Here is a 24,542-nt window from a genome sequence, read left to right as displayed (position 1 = left end):
TAGGAATAAAGTGTTGATAACTAAGCTGAAAGGAGTTTTCATAATCTTCGAGAATCTCACACACTAGTTGGTTGGATGACTGGATTGAAGTATAACGTCATAAGCGTCGAAACACCGCTGTATAAAACAAGAAGCTACAATTTAAGGTGGAATCCGAACTACCGTAATGCTTTCAAATTTCAGGGAATTTCTTCTACATCCGGAGATGTGTGTTCCTTTAATTTCTTTACAGCGGTTTCTACTTCTGTTCGGTTGGGTTCTGGAATATAAGGTTCTGCGGTGTGCATCTCCTTTTCTCCACGTACCTTAGTTTTTGGCTGCGTGTTAAGCAAATCGTCAAAGAAATCTTTCCATCTATTTAAGATGCTATCCGTATCAGTGAGAACTGTTCCATCTGCTTTCTTTAATATATATAGGTTGATATCCTTTCTTAAATTCGTTGATCCCCTTATACATGTCCCGAATGTTTTTATTTTTACTATTATCTTCAAGTTCCTTAATTTTAGCTACCAAAAATTGCGTTTCTTTGTTCTAAAAGTTTTGGAAGTTTCCCGCCAGATGTCTGCGAAATTTTGTGTAGTTATTTCATTCGGATTTTGTAGCCACCGTAATTTTGCCTGTTTTCTCTTCTCTGCTAGTTTTGCATTTCTGGTCGAACCATGGTTTGCTGCTATGTATTTCTGCGTGTCTCAGTTTCTCTTTTGCTGAAATTTTGATGCTATCTCTAATTCCAATCCAAGTATCCTCAACACTAGTGCACTCCGAATTTTCTAAAACTGAGAATCCATTCGAAACTTCAATCTGGTATTCCTCTTTTACTTGGCTCTCTTCTAATATCTTTAAATTAAATCTCTCCGTTTTCGGACATTGAATATTTCCTTTATTCAACGATAATCTCTCTCGTATTATCGCTGCTACAAGGTAGTGGTCAGTGTCACAATCAGCCCCTCTACATGACTGGACATCAATTATGCTAGATTGCCTCTTTTTCCAAAAACGTGATCAATTTGATTATGTGTTTTTCCGTCTGGTGAGGTCCAAATGTATTTATGAACGTCGCGATGTGGGAATTTTGTACTCTTCACGATTAGGTTTTTGGATGTTGCAAAATTCACGAGTCTAACACTGTTGTCATTACTTTCCTTATGTAGACTTTCGTTTCCTATAACTGGTTTGAAAATATCCTCTCGTCCTACCTTCGCATTGAAATCCCCTAACAGAAGCGGGAGTTGGTCAAATATCCGTTCCACTTCTTCGTAAAAACTTCTTTATATCGTCATCCTTATCTTTAATTGGGGCATGTACATTTAAAACAATAATATCACACCACCGACCCTTAAGAGTAACAAAAGAAAGTCTGCCAGTAACAAATTCAACCTGCTTAATTGCTGGTAATATTCGTTTGTGAACGAAAAACCCTGTTCCTAGTTGGTGGTTTTTATTTCCTTCCCCGTAAAAGAACGTAAAATTTCCGGAATTCACAGACCCATTTCCTTCCCATCTAACTTCCTGAACTCCTACTAGGTCCATCCTGTATTTCTTTAACTCACTCGTTTCGTTACGGATTTTAACGCACCTGCCCTGTAAAGACTTCTAACATTCCACGTTCCAAATCTCATGTCCATTTTCTTTTGCTGAGGTCGTGCCAAGAGGTTGTTAGCTTTACCCAAACCCCCAAGCTGCAGGAACACTCCTAGTCGTCTGTCCGCGACTGCTTATTCAGTATATTCGCAGCTAACCTCTATATGAAATGAAAATGATATCTTTGAGGTGAACGCTCTACCACTGAGCCACCGCGGCCCCGCTAACCTCTATATCTAGAGGTCTTTTTCTCGATCCGCAACCTGAGGACGCGCCATGCCGTGGTGACAGGAACCTACGTTAACCATACGAAAATATCACAACCACATAGAAAACACAAGTACTGGCACTTTAAACATGGCACATATACATACACACATTATATATATAAACTGAGATGTAAATCTTTTTTTACGGCTAACTACTCCTAGTCTGCTTGACCGATTTTGATCATTTTTGGTACATGGGTGGCCCATAGGCTTGGGATTTTATTATATTAGACTCCCGAAGAGCGCTTTCTAAGAAGGTTGAGGAGACTGAAAAATATATGTCAAAAAACAGTATCTCACTAGCCCATTAACATAGGTGAAAGATGGTATACGCTGCGGTGTAAAAATAAGGGGAACACTTTCCAATGTTTTTCGAATTTTCCATTATAAAGGAGTAGAGAGACATTTTACCTAAATAAAAATAAATGTCAAAATGTTTGGCGGCTACCTCCTAGACCGCTGCATCAAATTGAATGGTTGTTGATACGTAAGTGAATCATTACCTAAGGTTTCTACTGCATTATCGCCATGAAGGGTGAAGTGACATTCCCGATCCCCATTGGCATAAAGGAGAAGTGAAGATGGGAAGAGTGACGTGTAAAAATAATCGAAAGCGACCGATATTAGTGACCAATCAACAGTTTTCGGGATCGCTGAAATGAATAGCGACACTCCCGGTGCCCTTTAAGTCCAAATTGAGCCACCATGGGCAAGGAAATGAAAACGCGTAGGGAAGGGGTAACATTACGGATTTTTGTCGTTACACTTTTAGTGAAATGTGTATCTTACGGAAGGAATGGGTTCGATTCCATATAGGACTACCTATTCTGCCCGTGCGAAGAAGGGCATTTCAGCTAGAATCAGATAAATTTAACGAACTTATCAAGGCGCGCACGCACGCACGCACACACACACACACACACAGGAAAATGTTTTGTCTAAGGGTAAAAATTTGTTTCACTAACTTCAAAAGGTTTACTCCATCAGAACTAACCACATTATTTTCATATTAGACACAAGATCATCTCGGTCAAAATTCCTTGCCTCCAATTCGTATCGCATTCAGGAGATTCAATTACGACATAAAACGAATTTATTATCATAACATAAAATTAATCCTTCGGTTCCATGCATTGATAAAAGATACCCTTTTCTATGTTAAAACAACAGTTCTTTTAAACACATAAAAGAACAGAGAATAATGAAACTAACTAATTTCCTTGAGTAACTACTCTGCCGAGATAGGAAGGTATTATTAAATATGAAGTTTCATCAAATGTACGAAAATAAAAAGAACATTTCCTCTTCCGTCTTTTGTCTTCCTGAAAAGAGATTTCGGATATTTACTTTTTATATATACCACAATCTCATACTTTTTTTGTCGTCGTCGTCCGCATACTCCAAGGCTAGGCTGTGATGATAATGAACGAAATGATGGAATGAGGAAAGTGAGAGGAAAAAGAAACCATCAAAAAACCCACACACAGAATGTTTGTCCACCAAACAGGTCACTTACCGCGAGCTGGTATCGAACCAGGTATCCTGCGGATTAGAGGCGAACGCTCTATCGCTGAGACACCACGGCCCAGTAATTACAGAAACAGAATCCATAATCAAGTAGAACCAACATTATTTTACACTAAAAGAAATTACTGTCCCAAAATATACTGCCACTTTATCTCAATCACTTCCAATTGGTCGACGTATGAAATAAGAGTGCGCTTTTACAACCTGCAAAAATCAGAGGAGGAAGGGGAGGGTATAAAATACAAATATTCAATGTACGCGTAGTTATGATCGACGAGTAGTATGCCCACAAAAGCATCGACTACACCAGTGATAGGCAAACTACAACCAGCGGGTTAGATACGACCCCCTGATACATGAAGTTAACCCAGTCCAGCACGCAACATGAAGTTAACAGATACATTTAATTAAGTTCACTTCTGATAGCTACTGCATCCCAGTTTGAATCAGATTACTATGAAATTGCTTTAGATGTTGCTTTCAAGGTCTCATTCATCACATGCCCTCTATTATCTCTAAATCATTAGCAGGGCTTGGTGACCAGAATTTGTAAAATGTATCTTGTTTTCAATAAATAATATTAGCCTGCACAACAATATGTTTTTTTTTGTTTTTTTTTTTTTTTTTTGCCCCCCTAGCTTCTAATAACATCTTCATATTTTTAGTGAATCCTACTATGTTGTAATACCAGTAGCATTCAAGCTAATAAACCTTAAATTTATATGTTCCTATTACAAGTTAATTGCACTAAATGAATAGAATAAAATTCATGTAGAAATGAATTCTGAAATTAACGCGAAACATGCATACAACTGATTTAAGATCTTTTCAAAAGCAGATTTATGACAAAAAACTTGTCAAGATGGTAGAAAATAATATCGTACACGTTAACTAATTTAAGAGCAAATCGCTAAAGAAACATATAAGCATCTTTGTTTAGAGTGCAGAAGTGAAATGAAAATAAAATGTCCTTCAGAAGCAAAAATCAGCCACCGCAAACAAAATAACATGAACAAAACTACTTCATATTTATTAGGTTTTGACAACAAATTAAAAAGAGAAACAATTATGTTCTGGCGGGTATTTGCTTCAAAAGCTAAAAACGCATTCATAGTAACTGTTTAGAATAACGGTAATGAAAATCTCATCTTTTCACAAGTATCCGCACAGAAACTAACAGTACAACCGCGAAAAGTAATATTGCTACGAATATCCGCATCCGCGAAAACCACTAGCTATGGATTCTTGTTTGCTTGTTATCATAGTTTTCTCTGAACTAAGGTTAGTTGCTGGCTGTGGTTTACTAAATAAAAGAGTAGTGAACTATGAAGTCTCAGAAAAATGCAGACCTTCAGTAAATTGGTAGGTTTATTTCTTAAACAAATGGGTTTCGTTTCACAATGTGAAACTATGGTTGTCTTTCAAACTATGGAAATTCAACATTCAAACTGTCTGGCCAAACTATTGGTTGCAATTGTAAGATCAAAAATAGATTATGTTCCTTGGAGACGTTGAATCCATATTATATATATATATATATTAATACAGAGACTCACTTTAATATTCGGCCACCACATTGTACTGGCATTTTATCTTATATTATGAACTACAGTAGAGTAGAGTGATAATATTGTTTATGCTATGTGAAACCTTTATATTTCCTGCAACTTTTTACAAAACTTAAACTATAAAATTTTAACTCTTACGTACAAAAATCAGAACATTTCTTCTCAAACACAAAAATTATAATCACTTTAATATTCGGCCACCACATAATGTGGAACTTTCTTGTCGCCTTCTTCGATGCAAGAAAAAGGTTTTAATACCTAATTGGATACTCTTTATCGTGTATCATCTCCTTCAAGTGATTTTGCATATTTCCAGTTATTTTTGCGGTATATTCAGCAGAAATATTGGCCCATTCTTCTGTTAACCTTTTCTCAAGTTCCTCCTTTGATGTTACCGCCACTTTCCGAACTCTAGGATCGAGTTCATCCCACAAATTTTCAATGGGATTGAAGTCCGGACATTGTGGGGAGTTTCGATAGCTTTGGAGCAGTTGTACAGAAGCCAGTCACGCACAATATGCGCCTTATGTTTTGGATCGTTATCGTGATAAAATTTAAAAGTCTCGCTGATTCCAAATTTGTCCGCACTCTTGTGTAAAGTCTCTTTTAGAATGCTCAGGCATTGTTCTTTTGTCATTTTAGCATTTATAAAGCTGAGTTCATCCATACCGACAGCAGATATGCACCTCCAAACCATTATGTTACCACCACCATATTTGACTGTTGCTTGTAAATTCTGTTTCCTTAGTTCTTCATTCGCCTTTCGCCACACTACAACCCTGCTATCTGTCTTTAAAATGTTGAATTTGCTTTCCTCAGCAAAAATAACGTCTTTCCATCATTCTGGTTCCTTTTGCACATAGATTTTAGCGAACTGAAGTTGTTTCTATCTGCACACTTTGATGGCACATGGTTTCTTTGTAGCTACCTTTCCGTGGTATCCTTCGTTTCTCAGTACTTTCCGAACAGTCTCTGGGTGTACATCCTTTACACACCCTTGCAACAATTCCGCTGCAATCTTCAGTGCACTTAATTTTGGGTTTTTCTTCACTTTTTCACAATCACATGTTTGTCTTGTTCATTTAGCTTCCTAGACAGACCCTTCTGCTTCACGGATTCTATCGTGTCTTCGTTCTTATAACGTCGCAAGATATCACCGACTGTACTTCGTGGTATATTCAAGAGACGGGCAATATACCTATTGGAATCCCCCTTTTATGACGAAAAATGACCAGCTGGCTCTGCTCAAAGATTGTGTTACAACTTTTTCGCCCCATTGGAAGTGTTATACTGCAAAGCCAATACCCATTCACGCTTTCTAACACGAAGACGAGAAAGGAGTTGTACATACGACGTTCCTTCCCCCACTCATATTGTTCTGTAAACTGGAGATATAGCAGTAAGATCATCAAGTCACTTTAGTGGCCGAATATTAAAGTGGCATAATATGAAGGCAGTTCGTAGAAACACAGCAGTTAGTTAGGCATAGTATGCATTTACAACTTTTACATATTAGGAAATAGTACACGAGACATGATAGTTGTTCCCTGTCATCGCTTAAAAATCCCTATGTGTTTACATTAATGAGTCCTTTGACATAAATGACAACAATGTGGGGTGGCCGAATATTAAAGTGAGTCTCTGTATATATAAAACATTAAGTCATTATAAACATTAAAACATTATATATATAAACATTAAGTCGCTATATTTTACTATTTTCTTTCTATGGGGATTAAAATTAAAACCGAAATAGTAACTGATGTCTATTACTCCTGGTTCCGGAAAAAAAAAGTTAGAAGTTGAACACATTGCTCGCACTGAATCCATATAAGAAACTATTTCCGCTTTATCCATTATGCAGTGTTGTAATAGAACAAACGTAATATGCTCCATTTCTGGTTTCAACAGGTAGCTACAAGTCACGACAAAACTCGTTCTTGGAAAACTGAATTTGTATCAAAAACGTTTTTCTGGTATCCCTTATGCTTCCCCCCCCCCCCCTCTATGGAAGGTATTGAAACCGAAAGTACTAGTAAATTTTAACCACTTTCGGTTTTGATAGTGTGTTGCGGATCGTGATGGTGTGTTCTTTTGAGACACTGAATCGATTACTGAAACCTGCTTGTCGCTATTCCAGTTTCCGCTCTATAGCGATGAACGTTGAAACCGGAAATGGTTCATTTCTACTACTTTCAGTTTGAATAAAATGTTAACGGAGGAAATGGAATCTATTCTTGGGACGCTTAATCGATTGCACGAAATCGCTCCTTGATATCATTTACCATTTTTGCTCTATGAAAATCAGTACTGAAACCGGAAGTTTTAGAAAATTTCAACCACTTCTGGTTTCTGTAGTGTTGCAGATGATACTGATGTGTTCTCTTGAGATGCTGAACCGATTGCAAAAAACAATTTGTCGCAGTTATTGCTGTTCAATGGCGATACATTTGAAACCGAAAATGATGATTTCTACCATTTACGGTTGGAATAGAGGTTGGCCTAGGATATGAAGTCTTTACCTGGGACGCTTGAATCGACTGCAAAAACAAAAATAAAGAACGCTCATTAATCTCTCTCACCGTTTGGTCTGATACCTATCAACAAACAGACAGACGGATGGACATAGTCGTTCTATGCAACTTCCGATACTTATGCATAATATAGTTTGAAAGTCTAAAAATAGAAACAGAATAGTAACAGAATGTATTCAAGTTCCATTGTAAGCTATTGTAGTGTTTTATTTAAACGCGTCTTGCGGCCGTGTGCACCTACAAAGTTCAAAAGAGCGTTCATATAAACGAGCCCAACACTGAATTTTCTAATTTAAAAATACAAGGTCTGTCCAGAAAGTAATATCACACATTTTGTTGTGTCTGCTCGCTCTATCCATCGGGATCGATGGTGGTATAAGTCAACTACCGAGTCAGAGCTTGCTTACTTGTCTCCGAGCTCTCGGAGGTTAAGCATGGATATTTCGTAAACCTCTGTTTAGTCTCTCGCACAAGTTGGAATGCACCGTTCACTGGAACAAAGATATACGATCAAGTCTGTAGTGGAATTTTTTCCAATAGTTCAACAGGCCTTCTGAGATGAGTGTTTACCACAAAGGTAAGTTTACAGATGGAAAAACGCATTTTAGGAAAGCCGAAAAGAGGTCGACGACGAAGCCTGTTAATCTCCTCAAACGATGAAAATGTTATTCTTGTGTAAAAGAACTTTTGCAAAGAGGCCATCGAATCAGTGTTAATCTAATGGTCGATATGTTAAATATTTATTTTACAAAAATAAAAAAAAAACTATCATCCACGAAATTGTAACCAACAATTTGAATGAGAAAAGTGTACGCGAAACTTGTCCCAAGAATTTTGACCGACGATCAAAATTCTCGCCGACTAGAAATTTGTCAAGACGGTTTGGAAATGTATCAAAATGATCCACCCTTTCTAGGTAATGTTATTATGAGTGACGAAACGTGGATACCAGGACGACCCCGAAACGAAGAGCGGCGTCCCCTCGCCCCAAGTATGAGGAAATCAAAGATCAAGACTATGCTGATTGTGTTTTTGACAGTATGATCGTCCACCGCGATTAGGATTAGATATTAGATTTCTGGGCTCTCGGCATGTAAGGCCATTTAGCCCGTCACGTATATGAGAGATGACGTCCCTCGGCGAACACACTATCCGATGAAAGGATTGGAGAAGGAAGGAAATGGCCTGGGACCATTATGTTAGGTACTATCCCGGCATTTGTTTGGTGTGAATGAGAGAAACCCAGGAAAACCTCACTCGTGCTGTTACACTTTTTCGACCGAGTGTCCCCACCGGGAATCAAACCCGGGACCTCATCCACCGTGAATTTGTACTTCCCGGCTCAACAGTAATTCTATAATTTTTTACGCAGAAGTCCTCAAGAGAATGAGAACACGAATTCGACGCGTCAGACCAGACGTCAGCTGCGATTGTAAATTTCATCATGATAATGCGTTAGCCCACATGGCTTCGTCGTGACCAATAACCTGGCCAAATCTAATATAGCAACGTTGCCCCAGCCACTCTACAGTCCCGACTTCGATCCCACTGACATTCTTCTGTTTGGAATCCCTTATGAAGGACATCGTTACAGAACAACTGCCGACGTGAAAGCAGCTTGTAAAATAGCTTTAAACGAACTTCCTCAACAAGCCTTTCAAGATGCCTTTGCAAATTGGAAATCCCGCTGTCAAAGATGTATCGACGCAGAAGAACAATATTTTAAAGAATTTTAATACACAGGTATTATTGCGATTATTATGAAACATTTTTTTTCATACTTCTAGATTTGGTGACATTACTTTCCGGACAGACCTTCGCAGTTACTCCCGAACAGCTTAAGGAATTTTCTTGCATCACTGAAAAGGCCTTTCAAGCTTAAACATAGTCCATCCATCAGACTTAACGTTGAACTTCGTTGAAGAATACAGCCGTTTTGACATTCTTCACGAGTTCCTAACACCAGGCAAGTATGTCTGCGGTAGTATCCGCCACTCGATTTATGTCAGAAGAACTGTCCTTTCCGAGAAAATTATGCCATTTACAAACCTAGATAAAGCAACTAACGAAGTACAGAGCTCTGCAATGATTAGTTTCCGACCAAAGGATTTAAGGATAAAAATACTCGCAACTGATCTATACGTACCTTCTATGCGAATTCGACTTCTGTTATAGCACATGTTCAAATCCCACGAGAAAATTTCTACTGTTGACATTTTTATGTTACTCCACTGTTCCACATCTACAAGTTCTGTCCTTGGACTACCATCCACTAACCACATCAATGTTAGAACTTCAAACACGATGAGACATTTTACTATAACCTATAGTGATGTTACTGTACAGTATATATTTGATTGCTTGTAGTAGTTTCGGTTACTTGTTTATTGGCGCTTTGCTTCACTTCGAAAGCACCCCAAAACGATTTATTACCCCTACCAAGTTGACTGACTCGTCCATTTTTTACTTTCGGGCCCAACAACGATCCAAATATATATTCAACAGAATGACGGATAATAAGATCCTTGACAGAAATTCCATTACTGACAGTATTCACACTTTCCGTGAATTCTTCCAAATTGTTCGTGGTTGGTTCCACAATTAACAGAATTGTAACCGTAAAATGATTTAGGAACAAAGAATAGTTCAAGGAAACTTAACATTCAGCTAGTACCCCCCCCTCCTTTTTTTTTAATTTTCGGATCTTTTAGCATAGTATATAACATTGTAGCAAAAAAAAAAAAAAAAAATCTAGCTGTAAGCTGTTTACAGCACTGAGACTAAATAAGACAATGATTTTGAGTTTAGCGTGGGTTCCCATCACGGATGTTTTGGTCTCTAACAAAAGACGAGGAAGTTGATAATTTCACAACATATGATATAGCCTCTTCACCCCTAATACAACATTTCGTGCTTTAAGAGATGAACTCATTTTCATGATCATTCATATTTTACAAATACGAGCGATGGGGAGAAGGCACGGTGGCTCAATGGTAGACCGCTCATTCCTGGTCCTTGATTCGATCCCGGCCACGCGAGATTGTGGGGAACAATATCGTGTCCGTGGATTTTATTCGAGTTCTCACGTTTCCTTCCACATTCTCACTCCATCAAATTATTTCATAATCATTTTACTTTCATTAATTTTCCGCCTCCTACAGTCTAGAGAACATATGAATAGGATATAAAACTAGAAACTTAATTTCTACAAATACTTTTTTTTTTTTAAAGCAAATATTGATTCCAGATATTCTGACATAAGAACTCAAAATTGCCTTTAATGATATAAGTTCATAAAAGCTTTAAATTCAAGTATATTAATTCCTATTTCATTTGATTTTTAACTGTTTCGGTCAATATCAACTCCGATAAAAGTGAAATTAATAGAGTTGAACCCACGGTTGATTGGTTTAAATGAAAGCGATTTAAATCACGATTTAAATCAAATGCTTTTAAAACTGATTTAAATCAAATTTATTTTACTTAAAAGGGAAATACAATGCTAATTTTCTGACCAATCTGGGACACTTATCGAATGTAAGTCTAAAATTCACATCTTAATTTGTATGATGGTAGGATCTTAGCAAGTTTAAACAAAATATATCATTTTCCAATTAGAGTTAATGGGCTAAGAATTTTCACAAAGTATTGGTTTAATCATTTCATCTTGTACGGAAGACTTGAGGAGAAACCTTGAATCCATTCAACATTCAATACTCACGATTTTTAGTTCAGAATCGTAAATATCATGATAATACATACTACAGGTCTTTCTACCGAAATTCGTTTGGATGCCTAGTAGTGTCTCTCCTAAATCAACATTTTTCAGGAGAAAATTTTAACTTTAACATCTCATCCAAATCGCACCAACTGAATGTTATTCACTATCAGCATTAGAAAATAAACTTCATAATTATGTTTTTGGTTCATCATAAAAGTAATATTAATTTTTCATGAGATGATAAAGTTCAAAGTTCTGTCCTGAAAAATTTCCATTTTGGAATCACCTGAAATCTAAGGATCCATAACGGACTGAACGATATAAAATGAATTTTTGGACTTAATTAGCATCTACCTACAACTGGGTTTTTATCATGTGACTTTGATTAAAATTGGTATCGTAGGGTAGGTGAATCAAAATTTGTGCCAAGTAGTGTTTCAGCAGCCTTTCAAGTTAGGGAATTAAGACTTGGTATATAAACTCCTCATTTAATAATAATAATAATAATAATAATAATAATAATAATAATAATAATAATAATAATAATAATAATAATAATAATAATAATAATAATAATAATTCGTGTCCTAGAGTTTTCAAAAATTCCGCTTCTAAGAGAAATTTCTAGAAGTTTTTTCTCTATATTCAAATCGAGTTGTCTGTCCCATCATGGGTAAAAGGCTGAACCGTTTGAAGTGAATTTTTGAACACTTGGATCGAGACACTTTTTTTTTTCTATCGTGCCGCCTCCATTAAAATGCGTGTCGAAAGGGTGTGGAAAAGGAGTTTTACAATGCATTTTAGGAATAAAGTATCACACAAGCCCTCATGTACAGAAGATGAAACTTCGTACAAAAACTATTAGTTTGTAAGTTATTATATGTACCAGCATTTTAGAAAATTCCCTTTTAAAAGGGAAAGGGAGGCAACTTCTTTGTTATTCTCAATATACAAAAGTAACATCGACGTTTCCTGTTTAACCATCATAGGAAAACGAGTGAACAGTTTGGGATGAATTTTTGAGTATAGTTAGCACCTGACTCAAGCCGGGTCTTTATCCGGCTACTTTCACCAAAATAAATATCCTAAGGGGGTAAGATTCAAATTTAAGACAAAAATATTTATCTAACGAGCCCTTCAAGTTAGGTAGATGGACTCGGCATATAAAATTGTTATTGAAAATAAGTTGAGTCCTAGAGTTCTCGAAAATTCTGCCTCTAGAGGAGGAAAATTTATGAAATATTTTAATTTCCCGTCTTGTGTTCATAAAATGCCGAAAATGAGGACACGGTGGGACAGTTTAAAATGAATTTTTAAATATAACTTGGACTGATATGAGTAAATTATCATTAGCCCTACCTACACTTGGGTTGAAATGTGTGTTGTAAGTGCGGGAAAAGGGGAAAGAACTAGATTTTTCGCAAACAATAACAGCCGCAGCTTTTGAAAGGATTTTTTGAAGATAGTTAGCAACTGAATCGTGCTGGGTTTGTATCTTTTCATATCTCTTCAAATGCGCATCCCTATTTTAAATAGGTGGTAAAGAGGGCCTTTCACCTATTTTAAGAGGGTGGTATACCTTTCACCCATTCCATAAACCTATTCTTCCCATGCTAAGGACGAGAATTTCAGCTAGTTTTAATACTGCAAAATAGGATGAACAAAGAAAAATATATTGATTTGAAACACCTTGCTAATAGAAGATGCTGCATATTACCCGATTACCTTGTCATATTCAGTGCATATAACGTGAAATGATATACATACTGTACCGTATATTCATTCACAATTCATGCTGATATGCAACTTCATCTTGAATAATTTTACCATGAAAAGAGTAAAACAAAAATGCTCAATTTATATATAATTTTTAGAAAGAATAATACAATCCAATGTAAAACTTTTGCAGTGTGCAAAACCGTAATATATACAGGGGAGAATAGGGGAATGGCGGTCACCTAAGCAAAAATCGTTATAATCTAGCTCGTAAAGCACGAAAAGTTTCCCCGGTAAGTCGATCCTATGGATAATTTTGTCTAGTTTATTGTGACCAATTTCAAAATACATTTCTCATTTCATTGGCAAGCTAAAAAACGAAAATATGAACATATTCAATTCACCGTTATTTCCCACATGGTTGAATAATGGCAGTCAGGGATTTCCCCATGCTTTACATATGGAAGAAAAAACATCACTACCATTAAGATTTCAAATTTATTCCTTAAGAATAGTTGGGTATCTACAGAGACAGATAATAAACCGGTTTCGTGTAAAGAAAATTTTAAAAACTACTTATTCATTGAAGTTATATATATTTTTCATCAACACCGTAATATATTGAAATATAAATCTATTGGTATTGGCAAAAAATTATCAAATGAATATATACGTCTGGATCCAGTGGAAGTTCCTTGTTCAACTTCATCATCTCTGGTCTCTGAGTTAGATTATACTTGAAGAACTTTGTTTGGGGGTTGACTGTCAAGACTTATTTATTATCGTTTATTTTAATGTCGGGGAGCCCCGGTCACTGACTGTCATTATCCCATGCGTTTGACTGAGGCTACCCAAAACGCATGTTTTGAGTAAAACACGGTCAACACCAACATACAAGCAAGTGAATGCATTAATTTATAGATTGCTTTAGAATTATATAAGCATAGTGTCTACCTATAAAGTCACTTAGTAAAAATATCAAATGGAATAGCGCTTACAGTGTCGAATATTTTGCCTAATATTACATCAAACGCAGTAAAAAAAAAAAAAAAAAAACACGCATTCATTTAATACCTGTCACTCCTACAATGGCGTCGCTCTCAAAATTACTTTATCTGACAGCTGCCAGTAAGGCGCCATCATCTGCTTCTATTTACGACAAGTTTTTCACCTATATCGAACTGACCGGGGCTCCCCCTCTCTCCCCTACTCTACACGTGCATATTTTACTTTGGCTGTTCACTGATTAAGATGCCTAACAAGAAATACGTACTGAGATTATCATAATTGTCTTTCTTTTGTCCAATTATTGTGAAGTAAATTCTGAGGATCATCGTGACCGCCCATTTTTGTCTGTTGAGAGAACAATAACGTACTGCTACTGATAACTGTCACATATAAGGAATATCTTGGGAAAAACACAACCTAAATATCAGAAAACTTCTAACTTAATTTTTAATTGAATATCACACGATAAAACAAACTTGAAACCCCCATACATTTACCAGTTTCAGAATGGGTAGTGTTTAAATTGTTTCGTTAAAAGAATAAAAAGGATCAAGTGATTTAAATTGAAAAATAGAAGTAAATCGAAAAATTAAAACAAAAATTATTTTTGGAATTGGGAAACTGTTTTTTTCAACCCAGATTGAACGCTTTATACCTATCAAAATCATTCCTAACTTGTAACGCCACTGTAGTAAGATAATTCTCTGTTAAGTGATGTGTGGCTAGTACATTAGCTACTGCCCAAGTTACTTCCACTTTCCTTGATTGGAGTTTGGTACTGACGATACTGCTATGGTGAAACTGAAAATCAAATTAACGTTTTGTTTTCGATAGCAATTAGCCAGGGGGTGGATCCAGGACGGACTTCTGGGGGGGGGGCGGTGAGTTGGAATACTGCTACTTAGAGCTACCTTTAAGAGGTCGAAACTCTGGGATCGGTTTTATATATATATATATATATATATATAAAGTAAGAAAATTTCCTTTTCTGGAAGGCCGATTCCCCCCCTGGATCCGCCACTGCAATTAGCAACATGTTATTCTTCTGAGAAAAAAGTGAAGGCACTCACAACTAATGTTATTACAGCACACTCAAACATATTCTCATTTCTTATTTCGTTTGTGATTTTGTAAATGCAAATAATTTTAATGCAGGAATCTGTACAATGTAAAACAATAATACGAGAACTGTTAGAAAAACAACTTAACGAAATTCGGGAAAAGGTGAAGGTACTAAGTTCCACTGAACACCGTCAGAAAACTGGAATTAGTAACTTTTGTTATGTAAAAAATTAAACAAGACCGTTTCGCATCGTCTGAAAAAGCACTGAAAATAAAGTCAGCTATTTGCAATAATAACAAAAAGTTACTAACTCCAAACCCTATCTCAGATGCAAATAACACGGAAACCAAAAGTCCCATGCCATATGTTTTCAACGTACGTGAATAAGGATATATTGCTTTACAAGACGCTACCAACTTACGCACGATTCAGTAACTTAAAAATCTTACCTCGAATACAGACAACTAGGGTTGATTAAAGAGTTCTATATAGAATCATTCACATACCTGAAACAAAAGGAAAGAAAAATTCAGTGAAATAAAATCATACTTGCTTAATCGTGAAGTTAATTAAACTAAAATGGGAACGATATTTAGATTTCTTCTTTGTATTTTGTAGAAACATTTTAGAATTAATAGATCTATATAATATATTCATTCCTATATTTGTCAATACCCAACTAATTTGAAAATAATCCCCAAAAAATATTTTTTTCATGTGGAAAATTCTTATGCGGGGCGATTTTACTCAAAATATACTAAAACTACTATTTTTTAAAATATCATCAGTGAATGAAAACTTTTGCTTACATCTCACTTAGGAACAATATAATAGGGCGTTATTCGATTACTCTGACAGGACGTACTCTACATGATGATTTTCAACGAATGAGTACACTTTTGAATAAAACTGTACCACTAAGAAGTCTTAAGTAATCCGTGATGTAGGCAAATTTAGATAATGAACTATAGAAAGTAGAGAGGGCCATGCCCCTGAAGTTTCAATTTTGAAAACGAAAATGAAACGAAATCTAAGGTTTACATCCCACGTGTATGACGGCTAGGCTAAAGAAGACTGTGATGATGAGAAATGAGAGAAATGGTGGAATGAAGAAAGTGGGAGGAAACGGGAGAACCGCGAGGAAACCCACGCACACGGTGTTTGTCCACCACAAAGTTCACTTGGCGGGAGCAGGGTTTGAACCCGGGACCCCATGCACCAGAGGTGAACGCTCAACCACTGAGCCACCGCGGCCCGCTGAAGTTTCAATTTTGTCCGATAGATGTCCACCACTGAAGGATGTTTACTTTACCTAACGGCGACATATTAACTTTTAATACCTTTTTCTTCAATAGCTAAAAATGGGTAGATACCGTTAAAGTTACCGTTACGCGTAAAGATCTTAATGGACTGACTCTATTAACGAACCTGACGGAAATAATCATTCTAGCTGTCTATTGCCAAAAAAAAAAAAAAAAAAGTTATCGTGCGAAGTAATGGACAGGCTGTTACCGTTATCCGTTAAGGTAACGGATTCACTCCGTTAACGAACTCGGCCGAGATAATTGCTCTAATTATCTATTGAAAAAAAATCCAAAATTTCACTTTCATTCAAGCAACTGTGGAGTAATGGACGGATTAAAAACTACCGTTACTCGTTAAAATATTAAAGGACAGACTTCATTGACGAACTCAGACGAGATGGTCAATCTAGCTACTTATTGACAAAAAAGGACTTAAAATATTAGCTTCCGTTCAAGAGTTATCGCGTTGCATAATGTACAATATTCTTTTAATAAAAAAATGTCCCCCGCTATTTTCGAAAAGCCAAGCACTCTTACCTACAGCAGGAATTAGATCAAACTAATGTGGATTTCCTTTGGCAGATTAAGATCTTTATTTTAAGACGGAAGTGTTTGAATTTCCTGCGTACGGTTGCCAGAATATAGTCTTCTAAATTTGAATGAGTGGTCAAGATTGTTTATAACAGGACTGTACGTACTAACAACATACTAGTAAAGTTGATACGAAACTGGATTCAATATAATGATTGCTAAAAATGGACGCATGAATTCTAACATTGGTACGGAGTGCACCATTTATCCTGAAACGTCCTTATAATTTTTAAACAGGAAAAAAACTATGAAAGTTTATAATAGATGCAAATATCAACAGGGGAGCACAGTTTGACATACTCTACAATACCATCAGATTACCAGTCCTGCGAACTAAATATTAACTTGTGTTTTCAAATTGTGTGACATCAGATTATTACATATTTTAAATCTACATGTTACACCAAAACTTACAATACTCATTTATTAGTGTTACAGACTAAAAACGCTACAGTATCACAGACATCACAATTCTGGAGGCATCTACAACAATAACGCAAATGAGACAGACGGGAAAATGCATATTCGAAGTACAGTACTGTGAAATACTATGATTTGGAATAAACAGAAACAAAGTTACAAGGTGCTGAAAATTAAGACATTCTTCAAAACCCTTTATCTCGGAAAACATATTCAATCACTTAGATGATTTTCAATAGCCATGAAAATCTCAATGTATTTTACACCTATTTGATATCGAAGATCGTTTCGGAGATATGAAAAATATGGGTAAAGACTGTTATACCGCTTAAAATGATGTAACTACGTCGAAACTGTTAAAATGATCGTTGCTTTCCTTTCCTTCTGTAACATTATAGAAACAGTTTCAGTAGTTGTAATTACGTTAAACGTGTAATTAGTACTGTATGTAAAGTATACATGGATTAGGTCTGAATAAAACGTTCACATACAAAATCATGATCAATTATTAATGAAATGCAGCTTGCTTTCCCCAGATGTAAGCACATTTACCTGATTTAGTTCATCAGGTGGAGTGGCCAACAGGGAAGGAATGAAATTCAAGTTAATTTAGATAACATTCCAATAAACGTTTACAAATTAGCTGTTACAGACTATGCAAAGCATTGATGGAAAGTAACGTTTATGAGGTAATTTAGAATAGCAACTTACTGATATCTGTAACAAAAAAACAAACTAAGTTTACATAATAAATATCGTAGACAATTAACTTGTACGTATGTATTTGAATGTAACGTTCCGTTTGCACGTATTTTGTAGATAAAATATAGATGACAACTTCGTTCAGCAAACTACAATTTAGCTCTAAATCGAAAAAGTAAATTAAGTCACAGAGGCAGGAAGGGCTTTGAATTTGAATGAGTTTTACGGTATTTAATTTATCGCATTGATAACAATAAAATGGATGACGACGCTCCCTTTTATATTTGCGATGGCTAACCGGATACAGGACTGAAGAACTAGGAAAGCGCTCCACACTGCAGACCACTGTTCACAGACAGAAATATAACGCGAGAGAAATGAGAAGGCCCTCTGGTGGAGGTCCGGAAACTGTTATCGATCGCGTATTCTGAACCCTCAACCCCTTCATTTTAGTTCCATTACGCTGAATGGTCAACAGGACACAATGTAAAATATATTTTTCGATAATCCTCTCCATCTGAAGTAGATACACAACTTTTACGCCTCAAAGTTGATAGTCCGCACATTGACATCAAATAAACTACTAACTGATTAAATATACTTCAAAACTATGAAGACTTCTGAAATAACCACCTGACACACACTAATGGGAAATTTATGCTACTAGTACATGACTTGTTAGAACATGAATCTATATTTGATTCCATTTTTTAAAACCTAGAATTGTGACAGAACTGGAGTGCTACTTAAAATTAAATGTAACAAAATTCCCAGAAAACTAGAAGTAACTACAATTCTATCCCTATGTACAGTTTTGTTCAAAAAATCTTGGCCACCCCTTTGCTTTAAAGCAATATTCTGTCAATGAGTCAAAGATAATTACATTGGTTTCACTTAACTAACTGAAGATAAGAGTAGAGAATGGCGAAAGTGAGTGGCCTTTTTTCTTAACAAGACTGTACATCACTAAACTAAAAGCCATATAACAAGAGATCATATATTAAACCAAATTTAAATTACTAAGAGGTTATTATTCTAAGAAATAGGCTTGGATCCAAAATTATCCTGTTAGTGTGAAATCAATTTACCCCATCTCCTTATCTCGCATTAACCTCAAACACAATATTACCAAACATAACGCATCAAACACTGACACCAAATGAAATGACCTCAAGTGTGCAACACATTATAACAATTTTGAAAGCTCATATTACTACTTAATATTAAGAAGAAAGTGTGCAACACACTTTGCTTGTATTTGTTAGTCAGATGAAATTTTGTGAATCTATTCACTAGCTAAATAAACTGAGTGATCATAACTAATAAGTCAACCCACCAGGTCCATGTGGGTCTTTTTCGGGCCTTTGCGGGTTTGGTTTATTTTCGGAATTCTTAAGTTCCTTTCACGCAAAAATATTAAAATTTGATTTATCACTGAAGATGACATCATTGTCGTAATTTACAACAATTTTCTGTTCACTGGTTGATAAGGATTTCTCCAAAAGGAGTTAGGTTACCGAAGCTCTTTTATATATTTACGTGTGTGTGTGTGTGTGTGTGTGTGTGTGTGGTGTGTGTGTGTGTGTGTGTGTGTCCGTCCGTCCGGGACATAAAAATCTCAAGAACTACTTGATGGATCAGCATTAATTTTAGCCACAATGCAGAAGATAAAAATTTGGGAATCTCCATCCTTAACTCTATACTAAAACAGAAGAGAGAAAAATCCACTGTTCACTTCCGACTTCAATACTGATTTACATAGAACAAAAACCGTAAGAGATAGCGAGTTTTTTTTTTTTAATCGATTAGCGTTCCAAAAATTTGTACCATTTTCTCTTCACCCTCTACTCAAACAGGAAGTGGTTGATCTACAGAGAGTAAAAACGGTAACAGATAGCGAGAAACAGTTATCTGCAATCAAAGCGGCTCGAGAATATATTCGAACTCTCTCTAGTAAAGCAGGAAATGGCAGAAATTACTACAACTTCAGGTTTGAATATCAACTGAGAAATACCATGCTATACAAATCAAACTCTTTCACGAGGTGAACACGTGCCACTGGTATTTGTTCTATTCTAGTGGTTGAATTCGGTGCTTCTCTGATGTTCAACTTTTGTTTATTTATACAAGTTCAGCGTTGCTTTTCAGCATCCAGGCTATATATGACAGGTGAACCTACAGTTCAAGGTGAAATTCGAACCACCATAATATGTTCCAATTTCAATGTGTCCAACCGACAATCGAACCCGAAACATGTAACAAATGTGTGCTAGCTACTAGACCAGTGATTATATTGTTTCCTACTGCACGCAGCTGCCGAACGACACTGGTATAGTGTATGTAACTCGTCTGAAATGGTAGGAACTCTTTTCCGAGAGTCTGCTTCTACTGTTTTCCCCAAAGAGTTCATCCGGACATGAAGCTGTAGGTGCCCACGAAGCTTATTTCGCAATACTGTGATAACAGAATGACATCTGGTAAAGAAACGGCAAAAAGTTCCTTGCTGCTTTCATTCGCCGTTCCTGGCTCAAAGAAATGCACTGTTAATTTTTTGCACTGTTTGCTGCGCAGAATATCCCAATTTGACTTCGTAAGATGGTTAATTTGGAGCTAATTGTCCCTTTCAGCATCGAGGCTATATGGGACGTGGACCTACAACTTAACATGGAATCTAAATTACATGGGCTCCCACAGGAACTCTGTTCTCCCGCCCCAAGGCACGGACGCTAACCATATAGCCTTGAGGGACTCATAATGATCACTCGAAATTGTGCATTCTCCATTGTGCACTTTCATATTACCCTGTTACACTCTGCCACATTACTGTTTGGGTCTGTAAGTCTGTTTGCTGGAATGTACCGAGTTTGTGATGCTAGATGCATGACCTTAATCCATCCCTGTGTTGTGCTGCTGGGCGAGTTTTCCATCAGACGTCATGCGGTTATTTCCTGCACTCCAACCTAATACAATGTTTGATAATTCTGCCACCTTATTTTGGAGAAAGATAAGAATACGACTTATCGTCAACAATATTCTTTCAAAACAACTATATACAGTATGTTCCTATCGTTTAAAACTTTATCATTTAGTTTATGCAGTTTGGGACGGAACAGCTCAAAAAGAATGCAAAATAAGAGTTTCAATCGTTCAGCAAAGATTGTAGTCTATTCCTTCATTTCTAAACTATTTTCTATATCATAAATTGATTATACATTTTATATTTACAGTATAGATTATATTTATAGCTGTAAAAACAGAAATTTCTGATCACTGAGCTGGTGGGAAATCTAACTCTGGCCTCACGCTTAGCGTGCGGATGCTTTCCATAAAATGACCCGTGATAGAATTCGTTTTGTTCATTTCATAAGTAGCTAGATGAATTATTGCAATAACTATTTTGTAGAGACAATACAATATACTTTGAATATTTGAATTACATTTGCTTTCATATATTTTATAATTCATTATTGATAGCATTTATTTATTTTCCTGAAATTATATTACCTTGTCTATTAGCACAGAAATGTTCATTCTTAGCATTTAAAAAGCCAACGAAAGTCATAATTGTTACTCCAAATCCAGTTTTACGAATAAAGCGCGAAGTGTAACAACAAGTAGGCAGACCAGACAGGAAATCTTCGTCGATACCTCCCAATGAGGCAACGGGCAGAGAGTCAATCAGAACTCGAAGCACAAACTGGGGCTACCTGTTATTTCGTGTACCTTGATAAAGGAAACTGGCGCGTGCTCGAATGAAACAACGCTGCCATCAGTTGACAGATTTTGAAAGGACCTCATTGTGGGTCACATATGGACGGCTGGTTGAATCGTGCAATATCCAGGTATGTGGTACATTTGGATATGACAGTTGCCATATATTGGACTGAATGGAAACATGAGAGAAACCACATGCATCGTCAAGGTTCCAGTTGAATAAATTTGACCACACCACGGAAGGATCGCTGCATTGTGCGCCAAGCACATCGTAACCCCTTTACATTTGCACCTGCCATCGGGGCACAAGCAATGGACTCATTACAATATCTCGTGTCATCCTGTACTATGGTCCGATGCTAGCAGCAGTCAGATTAATGGATCGCCGTCCCATGCGTAGGCTGTTAACACTACAACGCATACGGTTGTGTTTGGAGTGTCGCCGTATCCGGGAAGCATGGACTGCTGACGAGTAGCGTCGCATTATTTTCAGCGATGAATCATGGTTGGGCACTACTTGGATGCCCTTCGTCTGCGAGTATAACAGTGCCAAAGGAAGAGGACATATTCTGCCAATGTTTTGGAGAGACTGACCGGTGTCACTTCTGGCGTCATGGTGTGAAAGCCATCGGGTACAACTTCAGGTCATCTCTGATGGTGATTCAGGGTACTCTGAAGGCACAATGGTATGTCACGGAAATCCAGCTTCCTCATTGTTACGTCTCAAACAATATTCTGGTACCATATATTAACAAAACAACGCTTGTCTACACACGGCACGTGTCTATGAACTCTATATAATGGTGAGGTACTCTCTTGCAGTAAAATCCCTCGATTTGTTACCAATAGAACATGTGTGGAACCAGCTAGGGCGTAAATTCCGTTTCAATTACAATATTTAGGATATCGAGGTCCAGTTGCAACAGTTGTGGCCCAACTTGACTCAGGAAAAGATGTAACAGCTGTACGACACCCTTTCCAACCAATCAGTGTATGATCCAATTCCGAGGAAGTGAAACATCCTACACGTGCTGACACACTAATGTACTCTGGTGACCGTTCTAGGTGTCACAAATCATTGGACTAATAATTTGCTACCCACCGATGGTTTGCACGTCCACGAAATTTCATCGACATCGGACCATTTCTTCCAGGTGCTTGACTTTTTGTCAGTCAGTGTACGACTGCGGGCTGCTGGAAACTATTAAATGCAATGGCGCTAGTGTATTGCTGTTATAAGCCTCAGAAGAATAAATCTTTCTACTTAAATTATCCCTGATTGTTTGTTTACCGCCGACTTGTTTTATTTCTTGCAGCAGTTAGAAGTTGTTGTTTTGTGTGAGAAATGGAAATTTCATGTGAACAGTTTCGGGCAATTATTTTATATGATTTCAAATGTAGTTTAACACCAGAACAATGCACTGAGCGACTTCAATTAGGTTTCCGGATGAATCACCATCTAGGACTGTGTTTTTTTTTTTTTTTTTTTTTTTTTTAATTCCAAAGTGGTTTGCAAATTTTGTAACGATGCTATGCCTGAAATTATTGGCAGAGATCGGCATGTGCCATACCGTGAGATTCAGGCACCCTTGCACATCAACATGAAAGCAATATACATACGATTTTACATAGTCATCTAAACGTACGGAAACTTTCAAACCATTGGATTCCATAGAGCTTGACCGTAGCTTAAAAACAGGTTCGTGACAATTGGTGTGAAATGTTCAAGAAATGCAACAGAGGTAAGGCAAAATTTGATGGCTGCACCACTATAGGGAACGAAACTTGAATATATTTATACAAACCCGAAACTAAACAGCAATCCATTGTCTAGGTGTTTCAAAGTAAGCCAATCGTGGGTTCTCTCGTTTCCTCCCATTTTCTTCATTCCACCATTTCACTCATCTCTCATCATCACCGTCTCCTTTAGCCTAACCGGATAAGCGTGGGACGTAAAACTTAGATTTCATTTTATTTCAAAGTAAGCCAAAACCAACAAAAGTTATTCCGGTTACACTAGACATGTGGCAACCATAGTTTTAGGAGTTCGAAGGACCGTAAATACTGAGTCATATACCATTTGTTTGCCAAAGGCTATCAATGAGTTCCGTAAAATAAACGAAAATCATCATCACTCTTCACTACCACATGTCAGTTCCCACAGCACACCAAACTTGACTTTTCAGTAGAAATGTCGTATTAAATACTCATTGTCTATACTCACTTGATTTAATACCTAATGAGTTGTTTTTGTTTCCGCTTATGAAAAACAAGATGCGTCGTGAGAGATTTGTGTCACCAGAAGCAGCTGATGACACATTGCCAAAAGAGGTTTCTGAGGCACTTCTTTAAATTGCCGTGAAAAAATGAATAAGTTTAAGCAATCAGCAAAAATTTAAAACATAGAACGGTTTATTCTTTCGAATTTTATAATACTGAAATCCTAGTGACACTAAGTAGTAGTTTGCAGAAACTTTTCCAGCAGCCTTCGTATTATGGATTATTAAGAATAAGTTAACGGAAGTTCGATAATTGGCTTTCATATCAAATCTCCCAAAAAAAAAAAGACAATGCACTACGTTGCAGGTTGTCATATATACTACTCCAAAAGCGTTACCGACATGAAAAAAAAAAAAAAAAAAGGGCAGTGTATGCCATTCACAATTATGGACAGTATTCTTTCATTGCTCAGACTTCCCAATGTTTTTAAATCATCAAAGAAGAAGGAATTTCAAGTTTTTAAATCTCATTATTCTGTGCATCATATGTGAGACAATACAATGGTTACAGAGAGCGACCATCTCCAAATGAGAGATACAATTCA

General features: G+C 36.7%; 1 protein-coding gene and 1 long non-coding RNA gene across 3 annotated transcripts in view; both read right to left on the bottom strand.

Moving 5' to 3' along the window:
* Positions 1-24,542, bottom strand: part of spas (spastin) — a 471,098-nt gene that overhangs the window by 307,396 nt on the left and 139,160 nt on the right. The gene's annotated exons all lie outside the window — the stretch shown is intronic.
* LOC145664284 (uncharacterized) overlaps positions 1-24,542 on the bottom strand; it is a 122,246-nt gene that overhangs the window by 3,683 nt on the left and 94,021 nt on the right. The window contains exon 2 of the long non-coding RNA XR_014127350.1: positions 15,437-15,493. This is a non-coding gene — a long non-coding RNA (uncharacterized LOC145664284). The remainder of the gene's footprint in view (positions 1-15,436; positions 15,494-24,542) is intronic.

This window comes from Thermobia domestica, chromosome 11 (assembly GCF_964235325.1).
Source record: "Thermobia domestica chromosome 11, izTheDome1.hap1.1, whole genome shotgun sequence".
NCBI classification, from domain to species: domain Eukaryota; kingdom Metazoa; phylum Arthropoda; class Insecta; order Zygentoma; family Lepismatidae; genus Thermobia; species Thermobia domestica.
This window is presented reverse-complemented; position numbering and strand designations above follow the sequence as displayed.